At 45.5% G+C, this 18,791-nt stretch overlaps 2 protein-coding genes across 4 annotated transcripts in view; one reads left to right on the forward strand and one right to left on the reverse strand.

Annotated features, from left to right (window-relative positions):
* The window catches only part of LOC142565921 (uncharacterized), a 173,485-nt gene that overhangs the window by 152,409 nt on the left and 2,285 nt on the right, over positions 1-18,791 (forward strand). The window contains exon 4 of one of the 3 annotated variants that reach the window (XM_075676528.1): positions 11,851-12,760. The exons of 1 other annotated variant lie outside the window; for it this stretch is intronic. The gene's annotated coding sequence lies outside the window, so the exon portion shown is untranslated. Of the gene's footprint in view, positions 1-3,475; positions 3,911-11,850; positions 12,761-18,791 lie in introns of those variants that run through there. One more of the 3 variants, XM_075676529.1, reaches the window with a different exon arrangement.
* Positions 1-18,791, reverse strand: part of LOC142565922 (uncharacterized) — a 39,885-nt gene that overhangs the window by 15,650 nt on the left and 5,444 nt on the right. The window lies entirely within an intron of this gene.

Genomic DNA, 18,791 nt, shown 5'->3' on the forward strand with positions numbered 1-18,791 from the left:
AACACGTTGATCCGTCTATAGTGACACGTTACAGAACCCCAAACGACACTGGGTAGTGCGAAATGCTTCAGAGAACATCGATTCCCCCGCCGCCTGACATCCCCACAATTTCATTTTCTTCTTCTTTTTGCGCTTCTGCGTTGTGCTTTTCGCAATTCCATGTCTACGAAATTCGAAAATGCTCGTGCACTTAGGTTTACGTGCACGGTAAATAACACCATATGGTGAAAAGTCATCTGGAATTCCCCGCAACGGCGTGCCTGATATGCGGATATTAGTTTGACATGTTTAAAATCCCAGCATGTTTTCTTTTGTTTTTTACTCCGTTACAACGAAACGCAAATCCGTTCCAAAATGGCGGTTCTTATGAGTATAGCGTTACGCCTGTTACATCTCGATAGCATTCCGTGTGGGACGTGCTCGTGTACAACACAAAACGGTGCGAGGCCATTACGTATACGAGCTACACTCGCAACGCACTATAAGAGCTCCGGGCGACGCGACAAGCTTTCTTATCAGTGACCAAGTTGTTTTGTTCCTTTGCCTGCGATAGACTCCACCGCGCGTGCCGATCGAACAAGGGCAAAGTCTCACTTGCCCCCACCCTCCGGCGCAACACCAACAAAACAGAGCTTTGATGTAGCCGTAAATCCGGTGTTATCAGTGCACTTCGGCTTTTCTTCGTTCTCCTTTTATGCATTTATTGGATAGGGATGCGTCTACTTCAAAGCTTCAAACATATCAGAGAGAAATCCACGAAAGTTTTTTCGAGTATCTACTCACATCACCAACACGACTGTTCAATTCAAAGGAGAATGATACTCTTAAAAATATATCATCATATTCACTAACTAAATACTAACACGTTACTTGTCACTAAAAGCACTACACTTTTAGTAAGTGAAGGCAGTAAAATGATAGTTAATATTTTTCACTCCTTGCTGAAGCTAGTAAATAGAACTATCGTAGTACTGGGGCGCTATAACGTAAAGCTATTCCAAACTTTTCTATTCCAATTCTGCAATCAGCCCTCCGCTATCAGTCAAAAACATTTTTGGGCCACCCCCACTTCGCCTGTCAGTCATGCCACGTCACGCAAACTGCGATAGCTCCCCATCTGGTATGACGTGTACGCAGTGATTATGCATGATTGGAGCGAACAAAATAAATATAGTTATTTCTTATTCAGCGCCTTTTCGCCATTAGCCCTCGCTTCTTGGTCAAAAGTTTTCGAGCTGCATCCACTTCACCTGCCTGTCCCGCGACGTCACAAAACCGCGAAAAGTCACCGCGTCAAAGTGACGTGTAGCGTTAAAGATGCATTAATATGCCGAACAAAACTGAATTTTTCTCTGAATAACCGCAGACTGCCCCGTTCGGAAAGGAATAAAAGATGGCTGCCGCCAATACCTCGGGAACTGGCTACTCGCACCTGCCGGAGAGCATGGGTTTATTTGCGTACAATAAAACTTTCTGCGTCGCCCTGTAACGTTTTCGAGCACTTTCAGCAGGTTTATGACCTCGCTCTGCCAACTATTCTTTGCTGAGGATGTGTTTTAGCGGCATTCTTAGCCTTCCGTTGCATGCCGCCGCGGTTTTCGACCAGCCACCGCAAGCTAAGTAAGCGAAAGCGGACCTTATCGCAGACGCCGGCACCACCCTCTTCATCCGATTATCGATTTTCAGTGCAGTGGTTCGGCCCAACCGAATCTCTCCTCACTTGAGGGTGCTCCTCGCCTATTCTCAGCCAATTAGACAAGACAAGTAGCTCAGCGTATGCAATGTTATTCGTTTTTCAAGCAAGCAAAAGTGACCTCCTATGAACGAGGACAGCGTTTCATTGGTGCGTTCAGACAACCCTGTGGGTGATCGCCCGATGCTTACGTTGGTGGTTACGCAAATTTGATGACTGGAGATTGGAATAAAAATATTTTATTGGTATAGTTTTACGTTATAGGGCCCCTGAGTACTACCTCAGTAGTCCAGTTACTAACGCGACAAAAATATGGCTACCAACAATACAATGGGGCCCATTTGATTTATAAGGGCCGCTTGCTCTGCCATATGAAGTCGATGGTATTGTAAACACCTAAGAAGGTAGAATACCACATACTAAAAAAGAGAGAACCACGTCCTTTCGCTATACAGGGTGTCCCAGCCAACGTTAACCAGGCTGTTCAGCGAAAAAAAAAAAGGATTTAAAAAGCACGTTGCACGATACGATCCTGAGACCTACGTCGTTTAGTCGTCAGACCACTGGCGATCAAACATCGTCAGTTTAATAATCGTGTCTTGCACCTTGTTTTCTCGATTTCTTTTTCGCTGAACAACTTGGCTAAAGTTAGCTGGGACACCCGATATATTAAGCATCAATTATTGGTACACGTAACGTTGCCAGGGACATTACGGGACAATAAATCCATCAAGCAACGATAAGCAAGAACACACATACAGTAAAACTCCAAAGGTGCTACGCGACACGCACACCACAGAATAAATAATCAGCTTTAGTGAAAAGAAACGGTACCTTTCACAGTGGTACGAAAACAAGCAGCGGAAGCGCTCAGAACTTATCGCGGAATTCGCATGGGAAGCGGAAACAGCCTTTTTTTTTTTCTTGAAAGCGGGCAATATGGTGGGCGCCTTGCAGCTGGCAGCCGCGGCCTGGCCCGGGCCACGCGGCCCGGCCGTATCGCTCGCTGGTTTTGTTTATTTTTCTGCTTCTTCTGCCGCGTTCTCCTTTAGCGTTATTCGTCTCTTATCAGACCAGGTGACCCGGAAGCGTCGACTGGCGCTACAAACAACTTATTGTTCTTGGGATCACCACATTTATTGACAACATCAAAGTAACAGCAAGTCATAGGTGCTTATTGCAGCTGAAACTTTGTGGCTTTCGTTACAGCATGTGACGAGCCGGTAAGCACGCGTTGGAATGCATCGCAAGCTGAAGTCGTGAAGTAAATTTCAACACTTTTTAGGGCGGACGTGGTTTTTTTGCTGAACTCTGACTGAACAGTAGTGAATGCAATAATACTTTTTTTAACGTCAAAGAAGTAAACGTAGCAATTCACAATGCCTCCTGCCATTTCATTTAGGATCAACCTCCCGTAGCATGAATTAATCCCGCCCCCCTGCCTCCAAATACTTGTTTACAATTTTGTTGCCGACTCTTCACGATTTCACCAAGGGCATCTGTACAATGGAGCTGGATTACCATGTAAAGCAGTATGCAAAATAAACATGGAATTCTGATCGAATTGCGGCTTCATTTGATATCCTTACAGGGTCAGTCATGCTGATTTCGACTATACTTACTATGAGGCCAAATGTCCTCGCATCAGTAGCTATTCTTGAGTGGATGCAAAAACCATTGGTAGTAAAACAAATGTTAAAGATCACACATGATGCGGTACTAATTCTGCTGCTAGCTGGTCGACTGACTCCTGCAGAGTATTATTGAACATCTCTTGAACAGGCGGATCAACTGTGTACAATAGAATTGACCATGGTGGAAGCTTGCAAAAGTTGGTGCCACATTAGCAATGGTAAAGCAGCACGAAAGGCCTAGACTAAAAAAGAAACAGACGCAAGACACACACAAGTAAGAACTGCGAGTCTTACAGCCTCATTTTCTGCACGTTTTCCGCGTTGGTTTGGCATTCCTGAAGTTCAATAGAAATTACCTCAGTGAGCATTTTTGTCGCCTCACTAACCATTGCACGGGCTTATTCTACACTTCTATACTTCACTGTTCAAGCACCTGCCAAGGCATTTTCTTGCAACAAAAATTGTTCATGCCACCCAGATTCTGTAACATTCCTAATAGAGCTCTGTGTTGGATTGGTGTTCCATCTATTCATAACAATATTGCTGCTAAAAAGGAGCTTTGGTACGTAAACAAGTCGCGAGAATGCAAAATGCTTTTTCGAGTTTCATCTAGGAACTATTTTATAAAGTTATAACAGTTAGCCAGTACATCACCATGAAGGTATCATGGTGATGATATCACAGAAGGCTAGTTGAATTAAATGCTCGTTTAGCAATATGGCAACTTAAAATTTTATTGTCTGACTTCATCTAGTTTCTGCACGTTAGAGCTTTTTGTGTGCACATGTGATGCGAATCAAGATTTAGTTGGAACACAGCACTGCCTACATTTGTAGATTCTCCTGCATGCTTCTCTACTGCCTCTTGCTAATGTAGTATACCATCAGTATCACCTCTCCTCACCGCCAATGGTGCGGAAAGTCTAAACTGTGAATAACAATCTGAGTGGTGTCATACAGCAAGTGCTGGTGGACAAAAATTGGGCGTGAGGCGCTAATACACGTGCTGGAAAATGTTACAGCTAACTTTGCATTTATTGCCGCAGCATGTTTCTATAGCGGAGGGTGACTAGTAACGAAACAAAAATACACTGTTTACTGTACATGACATCTAACTTACTGCACAGTTCAGTGTAGTTTTATAGACTGTGTTGAAGGCATAATTTTTTGTTGGGCAAATAGTTAATTCACATAAATTTTGTCTGTAGTTTTCACTATCTGTTTTCTATATGAAGGATACTAATGTTCTCTCCTCGCTAATAACAATTCGTCTGTTGTGTTTTGACTCTTGACCAGCGATTTACTTTATTCCTTAAAATGCACAAGAAGTGGAGTAGGGCATTGCTATCACATGCAATATGAAAGTACGCTATACACCAGCAATTAAACTAAGTCTTTACAACTAAACATTCAGAGGCTTGTAGTCTCAAGCAGAAACGAGTTAATCCCAGAAATGGGTACTAACGCTTGACAAACGGAAATACATCTATGAATTGAAGCTTCACAGTGCAGGTGGTAACTGTCTGGCGGTTCTACTCACAAAAGTCTCTCTAGGGGAACCAGTACTTTATTTTTTCTTCGTGCTGCTGAAATGCCGATGAATGGTCCTACAGGCGATTCCGCGTTGAAAGGTGTCACCTTTCAAACGCAATAGATTCATGAGACGCAGGCTCCGCTATTTTCTTTTTAGAACACAGATCTTAGGCGCCCACTTCTGCGTTTCGCGTCGGCGTCGTACCTCGGCATCCTCCCTCGGTGTAACCGAGCGAACGCGAAGGATGAAAGAAAGAATGCGGATCGCAGCTTGGGATGAAAAACGGCGATAGCGAAGGGAGTGCGAGGAGGAAAGCGGAGGAGGGCTTAGCGGGACCATGAGGCGGAGAGCGGAGGAGGAGGAGGGTATGGCGAAAGCGTGAGAGGAAAAGCGTAGTGCTGCGCAATACAGGCTCCGCAGAGACGACTGCTCCGAGATGGCGCCAGACTGACGCTGTCGCGTGTTCACTGATGGCAAGCGGCGAGCGCTTCGACCGATACCATATATGGAAACAAAGCGCTGCATGAGCGGAGGTTTGTCAGCAGCAGCTGTTGTGAATCGCGTCCATGCGTCACGTACGCGCTTCCTGTGGCGATATCCTGATTAGCGACGCAGTTGCGCCACACTTCGCTCTGTTTGCAATCCGCTACAAGATACAGATTGCCACACGAGACAATGTGCCGCACGAGACAATGTGCCGCACGAGACAATGTGCCGCACGCCATCCAACATATCGCGAAACACGTATAGAGCTGCACTTATATTTCGCAGTAGGGGGTATCGTAATCATCTGTAAAAACTTTTTCTCGGCAAATATGTCTGCTGCGACTGCCTCTGCTTCTCTGCGGGTGCGAGACGTTCCTGATACTCGCTGTTGCAGCGACTATCAGGAACCCAGTGTCTATTTTCTAAGTTGTTTCGTACGCTATATTCCGCTTAACCGCTACGCAAGCAGCAACGTCCAAGCAAAGACTCACTTGTATGCGCTTCCGCACGACTGAAGCAGTTGCGATCCGGATCCGCGTACGATGCAGGGCGCTTCGCGCACGACTGAAAATGTCTACTTCTCCGCTCCCGAATGCGTCATTTCAAACAAGTGAAATAACGTGAAAAATCATAGTGCAAAGACTCGTACGCGCAAAAGACTGGTATTAGGCCCAGCCCGGAATTCCGGGTCAGCTCGGTCCCGTGCAGTGCTCAGGTCTGTGTATATGTGTACTACGACGACGCAAATAACTGTTAGTGCAACATAATGAACAATACTACAGTTTATTTGATATTTTGCATAAAACCGTCACAATCACAGCATAATAGACCACAGCCAGACGAGGCAGTAGTGGCTTATTAACTCAGCAAAAACTACTAAGAAGCCTTTCTGGCTAGTAAAGGCAGCAGTTACTAGCTTTACTAGCCCCTGGCTAGTATAGAACTTGTAGGAAGGTAGTGAAGTACACAGTAGCCTAGTAAATGGCCCCATGCATTTACTCGCTGTTTACTAACGTTATTTTTAAGAATGTAGGTTTTGCGTGGGTTTGTCTATTCGTGTACTCGCGCACAACGTTACTGACAACAGGATTAGTTCCGTTTCCTCGCATGAAACTCGGGCCGTGTGATGAGTCACTGGCGTTTGAACCAGCCTTAGGCGCCTTGGTTGAGGGGCTGCAGAGTGAATCAGCGGCTGTGAAGTCGAGACTTGGATCTGGTCACAGTGCTAATGGCATGTCCAGCAGATGACAGAGTTCAACACCAATATATGCGCACTCCCGTCTGTGGGTGCTTTACATTTAAAATAAATTCTACCTTTTAAGTGCCAGAACCACGATCTGATTATGAGACACGCCGTATGGGGGAGGGCTGCTCTCGATTAATTTTGACCAGTTAGGTTTCTTCAACATGCACCTAAATATAAGTACACGACAGTTTTTGCATTTCGCTGTCATTATGTTGGGATTATAGTTATGTGCTTGGTTGTGGCGCACATATGTGTAGACTGTACGCAATATAACTATAGATTGATAACTTTGTTTATATATGAAAATACATATGTGCTCACCGGTAGAACCTGTGGTCCCAAATGTTAAAGCTCTATCAGGTGTTCTTTTTTTAGCTGCACCAATTTTTTTCTTTAAATTGCCTGAAGCAGATAGCACAATTCCAACCCTTGAGCAAATTACTCGATAAGGCCGCCCATTACTTCTACGAAAAGTCAAAATGCTTAATTGAATAATTAGCCGCATAACATTAGAAACTTTTTAATTAATTTCTTTACAGCGCATATTTCAGTTTAGGAATTGTAGCCGGTGAGTTTGCAAGCCGTATTCACTCACAACGAATTCTCAAGACTAGACCAGTTCCGAGATTAGTTTTGAAACTGTCCGATTAAATGCGTTGGGGTTGTGTTAATTATGCATTTGAATGCATAAAACATCGTTTTCTTTAAAAAAGTACGTAGAACAGCGCATTTTTACGCAAGTTTCGCGGCACACATCTCGAAACCTGTCCCATCCTAAAATTCGTTTCATAACGATAAGCCTTGCAAACTCACTATTTACAATTCCTAGTTTAAAATATACGTCCTAAAGTAATTAATTAAAAGTTAATTAGTGTAATTCTGGTAATTCTTCACTTAAGCATTTTGATTACTCGTAGAAGTAATGTCCACCTCATCGATAAATTTAGCTCAACGATTACAATTGTACTATCTGCCACGTACAGGCTGTTCAAAATTTGGTGCAACTTAAAAGGCATCCCATATGTATCATAAAATCGTTCTTAGAAAGATTTCGCGTAGTATCCCGATCACTTAATTGTGCGATGCGTTGTTGCCCTTTATCGTCTGTTCCTTCCGGTGCCGTGCCGTTAACTACACGCAACCTAATGTTCCGGTCCCGCATGACCATTTGGTGCAATTTTTTTTATTTCTTATATCACCAAACTGTGTGGCAATGCGGTCCTGGTGTTTTTTTTTCGTATACGTGTTTATAATTAATTTTAGAACAGAAGACACCTAATTATTTATTGACAATGGCAGTGCTACTTGTGAACAAAAAGGCCCCACTGACTAAAGTGGGAAGCAAATGCCACTGCACCGGTGCCATTACGATCTATGGTTCGTAAATGGTTCGATCTATGGTTCGTGGGCTAGTGGTATGCACCCCCTCCTTTAAGTATAGTGAATGCAACTACCGGCGCCGTCACTTATTGCCCTTATGATAATCTCGGTTAACATTGGGACAAGCAGTTAGTAGGTTTTGATTGGTAACTGATGCGATCATTTTCTAAGAGTGTAGAGCGCTAAATGACCTGGCGGTCCGGGTAGGCAGCCACATTAGAAAATTTGCTGCCCATTCGATTCGATCACGAGAAAATGTTTAATAAAATCAAAACAAAGCTCGTCAAAATAAAAGCCGAAATCACATTACCGTGCGCTCAAAAAAAGTGAAACTTGAATTCTGGGGTCATACGTGTCAAAACAATCATCTGATTATGAGGGCGTCATAGTCGGGTGACTCCCGGATTAATTTTGACCACCTGGGGTTCTTGAACGTGCGCCCAATGCACGGCACAATGCTGTCCACTCCGAAGTGATCATATGAACATCTGCATGCGCAGGCACGCACGAACAAGTGAAGCGCTGCGGCAGCGCAATGACTGAGGCGTTGCCCTGCTGAGCTCGACAGAGTACGTTTGATCCCGGCCGTGGCGGCCGCATTTCTACGAGGGCGAAACGCAAAAAGCGCCTGCGTGGTGTGAATTAGGTACCGGTTAAAGAAACCTCAGCTGGTCAAAATTATTCCCAAGTACCCTCCTACGATCATCATCATCATCAGCCTAGTTACGCCCACTGCAGGGCAAAGGCCTCTCCCATACTTCTCCAACTACCCCGGTCATGTACTAATTGTGGCCATGTTGTCCCTGCAAACTTCTTAATCTCATCCGCCCACCTAACTTTCTGCCGCCCCCTACTACGCTTCCCTTCCCTTGGAATCCAGTCGGTAACCCAGTCCGGGCCCATGCCCATTTCTTTTTCTTGATTTCAACTAAGATGTCATTTACCCGCGTTTGTTCCCTCACCCAATCTGCTCTTTTCTTATCCCTTAACGTTACACCTATTATTCTTCATTCCATAGCTCGTTGCGTCGTCCTCAATTTCAGTAGAACCCTTTTCGTAAGCCTCCAGGTTTCTGCCCCGTAGGTGAGTACTGTTAAGACACAGCTATTATACACTTTTCTCTTGAGGGATAATGGCAACCTGCTGTTCATAACCTGAGAATGTCTGCCAAACGCACCCCAGCCCATTCTTATTCTTCTGATTATTTCCGTCTCATGATCCGGATCCGCCGTCACTACCTGCCCTAAGTAGATGTATTCTCTTACCACTTCCAGTGCCTCGCTACCTATCGTAAACTGCTGTTCTCTTCCGAGACTGTTAAACGTTACTTTAGTTTTCTGCAGATTAATTTTTAGACCCACCCTTCTTCTTTGCCTCTCCAGGTCAGTTAGCATGCATTGCAATTGGTCTCCTGAGTTACTAAGCAAGGTAATATCATCAGCGAATCGCAAGTTGCTAAGGTATTCTCCATCAACTTTTATCCCCAATTCTTCCCACTCCAGGTCTCTGAATGCCTCCTGTAAACATGCTGTGAATAGCATTGGAGAGATCGTATCTCCCTGTCTGACGCCTTTCTTTATTGGCATTTTGTTTCTTTCTTTGTGGAGGACTACGTTGGCTGTGGAACCGCTATAGATATCTTCCAGTATCTTTACATATGGCTCATCTTCACCCTGATTCCGTAGTGCCTTCATGACTGCTGAGGTTTCGACTGAATCAAATGCTTTTTCGTAATCAATGAAGGCTATATATAAGAGTTGGTTATATTCCGCACATTTCTCTATCACCTGATTGATAGTGTGAATATGGTCTATTGTTGAGTAGCCTTTACGGAATCCTGTCTGGTCCTTTGGTTGACAGAAGTCTAAGGTATTCCTGATTCTATTTGCGATTACCTTAGTAAATACTTTGTAGGCAGCGAACAGTAAGCTGATCGGTCTACAATTTTTCAAGTCTTTGGCGTCCCCTTTGTTATGGATTAGGATTATGCTAGCGTTCTTCCAAGATTCCGGTACGTCGAGGTCATGAGGCATTGTGTATATAGGGCGGCCAGTTTCTCTAGAACAATCTGCCCACCATCCTTCAGCAAATCTGCTGTTACCTGATCTTCCCCAGCTGCCTTCCCCCTTTGCATAGCTCCCAAGGCGTTCTTTACCTCTTCCGGCGTTACTTGTGGGATTTCAAGCTCCTCTAGACTATTCTCTCTCACCTTATCGTCGTGGGTGTTACTGGTACTGTACAAATCTCTATAAAACTCTTCAGCCACTTGAACTATCTCATCCATATTAGTAACGATGTTGCCGGCTTTGTCTCTTAACGCACACATCTGATTCTTGCCTATTCCTAGTTTCCTCTTCACTGCTTTTAGGCTTACTCCTTTCCTGAGAGCCTGTTCAATTCTATCCGTATTATAGTTCTTTATGTCCGCTGTCTTACGCTTGCTGATTAACTTAGAAACTTCTGCCAGTTCTATTCTAGCTGTAGGGTTAGAGGCTTTCATACATTGGCGTTTCTTGATCAGATCTTTCGTCTCCTGCGATAGCTTACTGGTTTCCTGTTCAACGGCGTTACCACCGACTTCTATTGCGCACTCCTTAATGATGCCCATAAGATTGTCGTTCATTGCTTCAACACTATGGTCCTCTTCCTGGGTTAAAGCCGAATCCCTGTTCTGTAGCTTGATCCGCAATTCCTCTAGTTTCCCTCTTACCGCTAACTCATTGATTGGCTTCTTATGTACCAGTTTCTTCCGTTCCCTCCTCAAGTCAAGGCTAATTCGAGTTCTTACCATCCTATGGTCACTGCAGCGCACCTTGCCGAGCACGTCTACATCTTGTATGAAGTTCGGGTTCGCGCAGAGTATGAAGTCTATTTCATTTCTAGTCTCGCCATTCGGGCTCCTCCACGTCCACTTTCGGCTAACCCGCTTGCGGAAAAAGGTATTCTTTATCCGCATATTATTCTGTTCTGCAAACTCTACTAATAACTCTCCTCTGCTATTCCTAGAGCCTATGCCATATTCCCCCCCTGACTTGTCTCCAGCCTGCTTCTTGCCTACCCTGGCATTGAAGTCGCCCATCAGTATAGTGTATTTTGTTTTGACTTTACCCATCGCCGATTCCACGTCTTCATAAAAGCTTTCGACTTCCTGGTCATCATGACTGGATGTAGGGGCGTAGACTTGTACTACCTTCACTTTGTACCTCTTATTAAGTTTCACAACAAGACCTGCCACCCTCTCGTTAATGCTATAGAATTCCTGTATGTTGCCAGCTATTTCCTTATAAATCAGGAATCCGACTCCTAGTTCTCGTCTCTCCGCTAAGCCCCGGTAGCACAGTACGTGCCCGCTTTTTAGCACTGTATATGCTTCTTTTGTCCTCCTAACATCACTGAGCCCTATTATATCCCATTTACTACCCTCTAATTCCTCCAATAACACTGCTAGGCTCGCCACAATAGATAACGTTCTAACGTTAAACGTTGCCAGGTTCAGATTCCAATGGCGGCCTGTACGGAGCTCCTACGATGTGCCTCACATAATCATATTGTGGTTTTGGCACGTATAACCGCCGAATATAATGAATTTTTACGAAAAAGTGCGCTACACAAGTATCGGAACTGACTGTCCGAACTGACGGTGCCGAAAACAGGTGTCGTTGAAACAACGTTGCTTTCGCTATAGTTTGAAGGAGAGGTAGAATGAAATGTGGAATGAGAACGAGGGCCTAATCATTGACTACTTTGCCATGTTCCTTGAAATTATACTCTCGAAGCGCGTAATGCCGAGCGAGCCCATGGATTTGGAACCTACAAGAAGAAAATAGACCTATAATTATAAGACTGTCTCATTTTAAGGAGAACATTCTTTCTTACAGGATGAAATTCTTGCGAACCGGATTCAGCGTCAGTGAAGACTTGTTTCCCATGACATCTCAAGCTCGGGGACATTTGGTTCAAGTCAGAAAGGCGCCAAACAACATTCAAACTGCCCTTGATAAACTGTTAATGCAAAACAAGACATTGTGTACGATTGTTCATCTAAGAGAGTTGTTGAACTAAAGTCATAGCAGTCGCGTCCACTTCACCCAGGGAAAAAATACTTCACCGGGGTATCATTTCCGTAGACTGACATTCACAGCGTCATACCCGCCTTATGCAATAGTGTTACTTCTAGTTCGAGTGGTACCCATCCTTTTAACTGAGGCACAGCTCAACGTATTGATTATAGATTCCAAGATCCTGCCTTACCTTACTAACTTCGATATTTTCCGCAAAGACCGGCGCACGCCCTGCGATGGTGTTCTTGTCACCATTAATCTCACCCTCCCGATGCACACCAGTAAACATATTTTCACCTCTAGAACTACGTTGATTAAGCTGGAATACGCTTTATCCGAGCAGGGTCATTCGTATTTTTTACAGGCCTCCCTAACTGGTAATCCGTTGACTTAACTTTACACTGCCTATCAAAAGACTCCAATCATGCTCTTTGGTGACTTTAACCTTGCTGCTATAACAATAACGGACCTCGCATGAACGTTAGCCAAAGACAAACAATGGCAGTGCTGTTATCGACGCCTGCCTTACCGTGGCGCTGCATCGGACGCAACCAGCGCTCCGGTGAACCCACACCGAAATGCATCAAAGTGCTCCGGCGTTCCACTGAGTGACGCCCTCGTTCCAAGTCTGCTGCGGCGTCCGAGCTCGCCGATGATGTCACCACCCGCCAGGATATATAAAGGGTTCGCGGACAATAAACGGGGGGTTTTTGGTTGAGGGCTTGGACTGTTGTCTGTTGTGTTCTTCAACAGTGCGTCTGCCCCGACACGGTGGCAGTAACGCTACATGGTGTTAGAAGTTCCCGGTTAATGTCAGGAAAGTAGCATCACGCTGTGCTTCTTCTTCGCTGTGGATCTCTCTACAAAGAGGCACAACAACAACCCCATGCTTTGTGACGACCCAAGACCGCCTTCCTCTGGAATGTTCGCCATCCAGCCGCCGTCACACTTCAACTTCGAAAGAACGTACAAATGACCCGCATGGTCGCAGTAATTCGACGACTACCAGTTTTCGTCAGGATTGAACGAGCGCAGCGAGGAAGCTCAAGTCCCGACTCGGCTTCAGACAATGAATGGGAAGACAAGCAAGGACGATATTTCAAACCTTCGGCTTGCGGAAAGACAACGCCAAGAAATACGAGGTCGTCAGAGGCAAGTTTGACAAGCACTTCGTCACTGCTCGCAGCGTCGTTTACGAAAGCGCTTGCTTTCACCGCAGAAGCCAGAATCCAGGCGAGTCCGTCGACCAACTTCGTCACAGCTCTGCACACGCTTGCAGACAGGTGCGACTTCGGCACTTTCAAAGAGAGAATGATTCGCGACCCCTTTGTCGTTGGCCTCAGGGAGGCGAAGCTCTCCGAAACACTGCAAATGGGCGTCGACCACACGCTGGCAAGCGCCATCGCCAAGGCCCGTCTCAAAGAAACAATCACGAACAGCCGCAGCAATTTCGAAACGATGGTTCGTCCGTTACACTGATGGAAACCGACGTGGACGCTATCTAAAAGAAGGGCGCGTCTTCACAACCACTTCGAAAGGAGCATCTCACGCATCATGTAAAGGGCACGGCAACTCAAGGGAAACCTCAGCGGTCTCCGTTCTGCGGGCGAGCGTAGCATCCAAGGCTTGCGGGCCCGGCGAAGGCAGCAAAGTGTTACTACTGCAACGTGAAAGGACACTTCAATGCTGTGTGTCGCAAGAAGGGTTTCACATCCAGCAAGGTAGGACTGCCTTCACTTGAGAAGGATAGTGCATTGTACTTTCTCTGTACTGTTGATAATTACTCCGCGAATGCCAAGTTCACTTAATTGTCTATTAATAACAGAACGCCAGTCTCCGCGAAGGTAGACAGGGGGGCTGAGGTATCTGTGGTTCCTTGAACATTACCTGGGATCCCATCAGAGTTAGATAAAATGGGCATAGTTCTAACGGGATCAAACGGGAATCGACTAAAGGTTTTGGGAAAGTTCAATGCGGTTATTAGTTGGAAACAGGCAACTATCTAACAGACAGTACTTGTCGTTGCTTCGTTGTGGTCCGTTCTTTGTATAGAAGCCTCAGAACTGCTGGGGATGGTTAACTTTGTAGACGGCGTGGCGTCTTCAGGACTTTGGGAGCATCGGTAACCTCAGCTGTTTCAGGGATTAGGTACACTGTCGGGAGAGCATACCATCTGCTTGAAGACAAACTCTGTGCCCTATAGGGTTCATGTTCCTCTTCCCATGAGAGATGCTGTTAAGCATGAGTTGGTTGACATGGAAAGACAGGGCGTAATAAGAAAACTAGAGGGACCTTCAGAATGCTGCGCTGGAATAGTTCCTGTGTGGAAACCATCAGGAGCAGTACGAATCTGCGTTGATCTCACGCACCTAAACCAAAATATAATTAGGGAACGCTATGTTTTGCCAACTGCGGATGAGACGCTATAGGGTTTTTACGCGGTGCAACACTATTTTCAAAGCTAGACGCGCAGATTAACTTGTCCAGTGAGAGTCCGCTGTTGACCCCTTTCACAATGCCCTACGGAAGGTACTGCTTTCAAAGGCTGCCTTTTGTTATCACATCGGCGCCTGAGTAGTTTCACAAACTAATTTTCGAAATCTTGACTGGCATGCCAAGAGTAGTGAACTTGATCGATGATATATTAATTTTTGGGCGCTCGAAACCAGGAGATGACCAGCATCTTGAGAAAACATTGGAAAAGCTGGAAAACGAAAGTATAACGCTAGACAAAGCGAAGCGTGGCTTCGGCGTAACAGAAGTAGCTATCCTGGGATGAGTTATCAATAATGAAGGCATAAAACCGGATCCAAAGAAAGTGGACGCCCTTAAAAACCTAGAACCACCTTGTGACGCAAGCGGCGTGCGCAAATTTCTTGGCATAGCTAATCACCTAGCCAGGTTTATTTCTAAGCGGTCACAGATAAGCGCTGCGCTGCGGAAACTTTGCAAAAGGGTCGCGAGTGGATATGGGGTAAGATTCAAGAATAGGCTCTGAGTAGCATCGACGAACTCATATATTCTGATCGTTGCATGGCAAAATATAACCCAAAGCGGCTGTCAATAGTTTCCGCTGATGCCTCTTCCTTTGGCCTCGGCACGGTCTTGTTCCAAGAGCAAGGTGATCGTGAGCGCAGTCCACTGGCGTTTGCCTCCAGATCATTATCGCCGACAGAGACTCGGTACGCACAGATCGAAAAGGAAACTCCATCCCTAACATGGGCAGCGGAGAGGTTTGAGGGCCCCCTATTTGAGAGGACTGGAAGTAAAATAAAGTTCGAGACTGACCACAAACCACTCGTAACGCTACTGGGCGAAGCACCGCTTGATTTGCTTCCTCCGCGTATTCAGCGCTTCTGAATGAGGCTAATGCGTTTCATGTTCAAAGATGAGTACGTGCCCGGCAAAAATCTTGCCTTGGCAGGTACTTTGTCAAGGACTCCGCTCCGATCGAGCCAGAGAGATCATTAAGCACTGTCTGTATCTGAAGTCGAACGCTGTGCCCAAGGTTGCGTTCATACCGTGGCTGAAGTTAGCGGCTTTAAGAAAGTAAAGCAGGGTCAGGCAGAAGATACCTTCTGCCAAACGCTGGTTCGCTTCTGCCTAAGCGGGTTGCCACGATATCGCTCCCTTCAAGTCTATATGCAACCATAGTGACAATCAAGAGCGACAATCTGTTTTTTCAAGAGAGGTTTCAAGAGAGAGAGGTTTCTTGTATAATTTATTTATCCTCACGCAGAAACAATGTTCGTTCTTGTAGAAAAAAAATAGAACTTAATCCGTTTTTCTATTTTCTTTGCTACGGTTCAGTTCAGTTCATTGTAATGGGGTCTTGATGAAATACATGTGCCAAGTCATACCGCAGTGTCAAAGGGCCGAAGTCTTGAGTCCCCTACGTGATGGTCACCAGGGAATCACTAAATGTCGAGCGCATGCGCGTGAGTCCGTGTGGTGGCCGGGACTAAGCTCGGAACTAACAAAGTTAGTACCAAACTGCAGAGAGTGCTGCATGTCGCGCATACAGGCTGCACAACCAGTGACCTCGTCCGACATCCCGATGCTGCCTTGACAGAAAGTTGGCATTCATCTTTGCAAAATTAAGGGGGTGGTCTATCTGGTCGTTGTTGAGTGCCTGTCGCGATATCCAGAAGTTACTCGTCTTGCACAGGCTACAAGTGACCACGTAGTAAAACAGCTTAAGAGCATATTTGCACGGCATGGTATTCCTGAAATAGTGTTTTCAGACAATGTAGCACAGCTTAGGTCGTCAGCACTTGAATCCTTTTCTCAAGAGGGTTTCAACATGTCAAGGGTTCAAGGGTTTCAACATGTCACGTCCCGCCCTAGATATCCACAGGCCAAAAGAGAGGTGGAGAGGATGGTTAAGACGATAAAAGGTATTATTCAGAAATCCCGTGACCCATACCTGGCCTTTTAGGGTACATGGATACCCCTGGAGCTTTGGGAAAACTCCAGCCGAGCTCTTGATGGGCCGGCGACTGTGTACGATTCCCCTGCACCCCATAAGGCTTTCACCCAAGGTCGTAAACCTGAAAAAGGTTCGCGATGAAGATCATGCAGTCAGGGAGAAGCAGAGAAGGGACTTCAATCGCCGTCATGCGGCCCGAAATATTCCACCCCTGCTGCCAGCAGATAGTGTGTGGGCATAGAGTTTCTCACTATAACACCTAGAGGGAAATCTGGCGCCACCGTCTATGGGAGTTTCCTAAGGGGCGCCGTACCGTAATGGGAATGACGGTATATGTGTCTGCGAGGCTTGTGTTGACTGGTGTTGTAAGAGGCTTCGTCTAAAACGTGGATATGGCTACACAAATAACGCGTTCTTAAAGTAAAATCTTCATAAAATGCTTCCATTCACGCATATTACATCTTTACTCACCTACAATGCATGACCAAGCGAAGAAACGCAAGAACAGACGACAAACTGTTTCAAAGCGAGCGCGAATCTTGTCGTCTGTCCTCCAACTTTAGTGGCCCGCTGATACTTTTTACGTATCATATTATTGTACATGCGATAACAAGTTCTCATAGTTAAACAAAACATGTTTTTGTGTAATAATAAAGATAGACCAGCTTTTTACGTGCTGTTTTAGTAGAAAATTAATCATTGTGACAGACGGAACTGTGCTTGCCTGGCTCTACGAGAACGATGTCAATGCGAAGTCACAATACACTTGCATTCCCATGCATACCACAGCGCAGCCGCGCTAGATTTCCCTCTAAGTAATATAGTGAGAAACTCTATGTGTGGGTGTGAACGACTGTAAGGCAGTAGGCATTGTCCTACGGTATGCCGAGCGACCAAGCTCCTACGTCATCAGAACGGGCTCTGCAGTACAAATCGAGAAAAATCGGAGAGCTCCCGTGCGGCTTGAGAAAGAAGGCTGATGACGAGGCAGGAAGTTACGGCTTGCCACAGGGTGTAAGCTCGCCCAACACTCATAGAAATTTGGTCCCTCTGGCCAACTGAGCAGATTGCACTGTCAGATGATGGTAGAGAAAGACAGCTTGTTCCGTTGCCTGCGGATCAACCGAGAGCTTATGTGACACACTCCGGAAGAAGAGTGATTATACTGGAACGATATGGATACGAGAAGTGAAAATTTTGGTGGCGTGATTCAAATGTGCTTCTTGCGCGTCCAGTGTCTGAAGTGCTGTATTGTATGACCAGTGTGACTCTTTGTTTCTTTTTTTTTGTACCAGTGTAGCATATTGTAGGAGTGCTGCAAAATATAAAAGTACAGAAAAAGAAAAAAAAGGAAGATGTGGTGTTGCATCGAACGCATCAAACTGCTCCAGCGTTCCACTGAGCGACGCCCTCGTTCCAAGTCTTCTGCGGCATCCGAGCTCACCGGTGACGTCACAACCCTCCAGGATATATAAAGGGCCCGCGGACAATAACGAGGGCTTCTTGGTTTGTGGCTTAGACTGCTGTTGTGTTCTTCAACAGTGCGTCTGCCCCAACACGGTGGCAGTAACGCTACACTTGCCTTCGAGCTAACTCGGTTCGTCAGCAGTTCCACTAATATCCTTGATCTCATTTTAACAACGCATGCTCAATTGTTTTCTTCCTTTAACTTGTCGCCTGGTTTTAGTTTTCACGCGTTCGTACACATTGGCATCAGATGCAACGCGCTCAAAAGTAAGAAAGCAGACAAGAAAAAAAATCAATAAGAAACCCACACATCCTATACGACTGTGGCGACTATGCCAGCATTACTCATAAATTGACAATTTCTTCCGAGAATTAAAATAAATTATGGGGTTTTACGTGCCAGAACCCCGATCTGATTATAAGGCACGCCTTAGTGAGGGCTAGGGAAACTTTGGACCACCTGGGGTTCTTCACCGTGCACCGAAATCTAAGTACAAGGGCTGTTTTCGCATTTCGCCCCGATATAGATGCGGCCGCCGTGGCCAGGGTTTAATCCCGCGACCTCGTGCTCAGCAGCCCATAGCCACTAAGCAACCATGGCGGGTTCCGAGAATTTCGCGTCTCTTTATCAACAAAGTAGTGTGGAAACTGATGGGTTACTATTTAAAACTGAAATGTAATGCCTTATAAAAGCACACATCCCAATCATCGCGATTGACTATCGTGTTCAATCACCTTGGTTTAATGCCAACTTAAGATTCCTGAGCAATAAACAAATTAATTTTTTCATCAATAAAAAAAAACTTTTAAATGAACATGAGCCCAATAAGGAAAATATCATTGCAGTAGGTCTCGGAGCGTG

This window comes from Dermacentor variabilis, unplaced genomic scaffold (assembly GCF_050947875.1).
Source record: "Dermacentor variabilis isolate Ectoservices unplaced genomic scaffold, ASM5094787v1 scaffold_12, whole genome shotgun sequence".
Lineage (NCBI taxonomy): Eukaryota > Metazoa > Arthropoda > Arachnida > Ixodida > Ixodidae > Dermacentor > Dermacentor variabilis.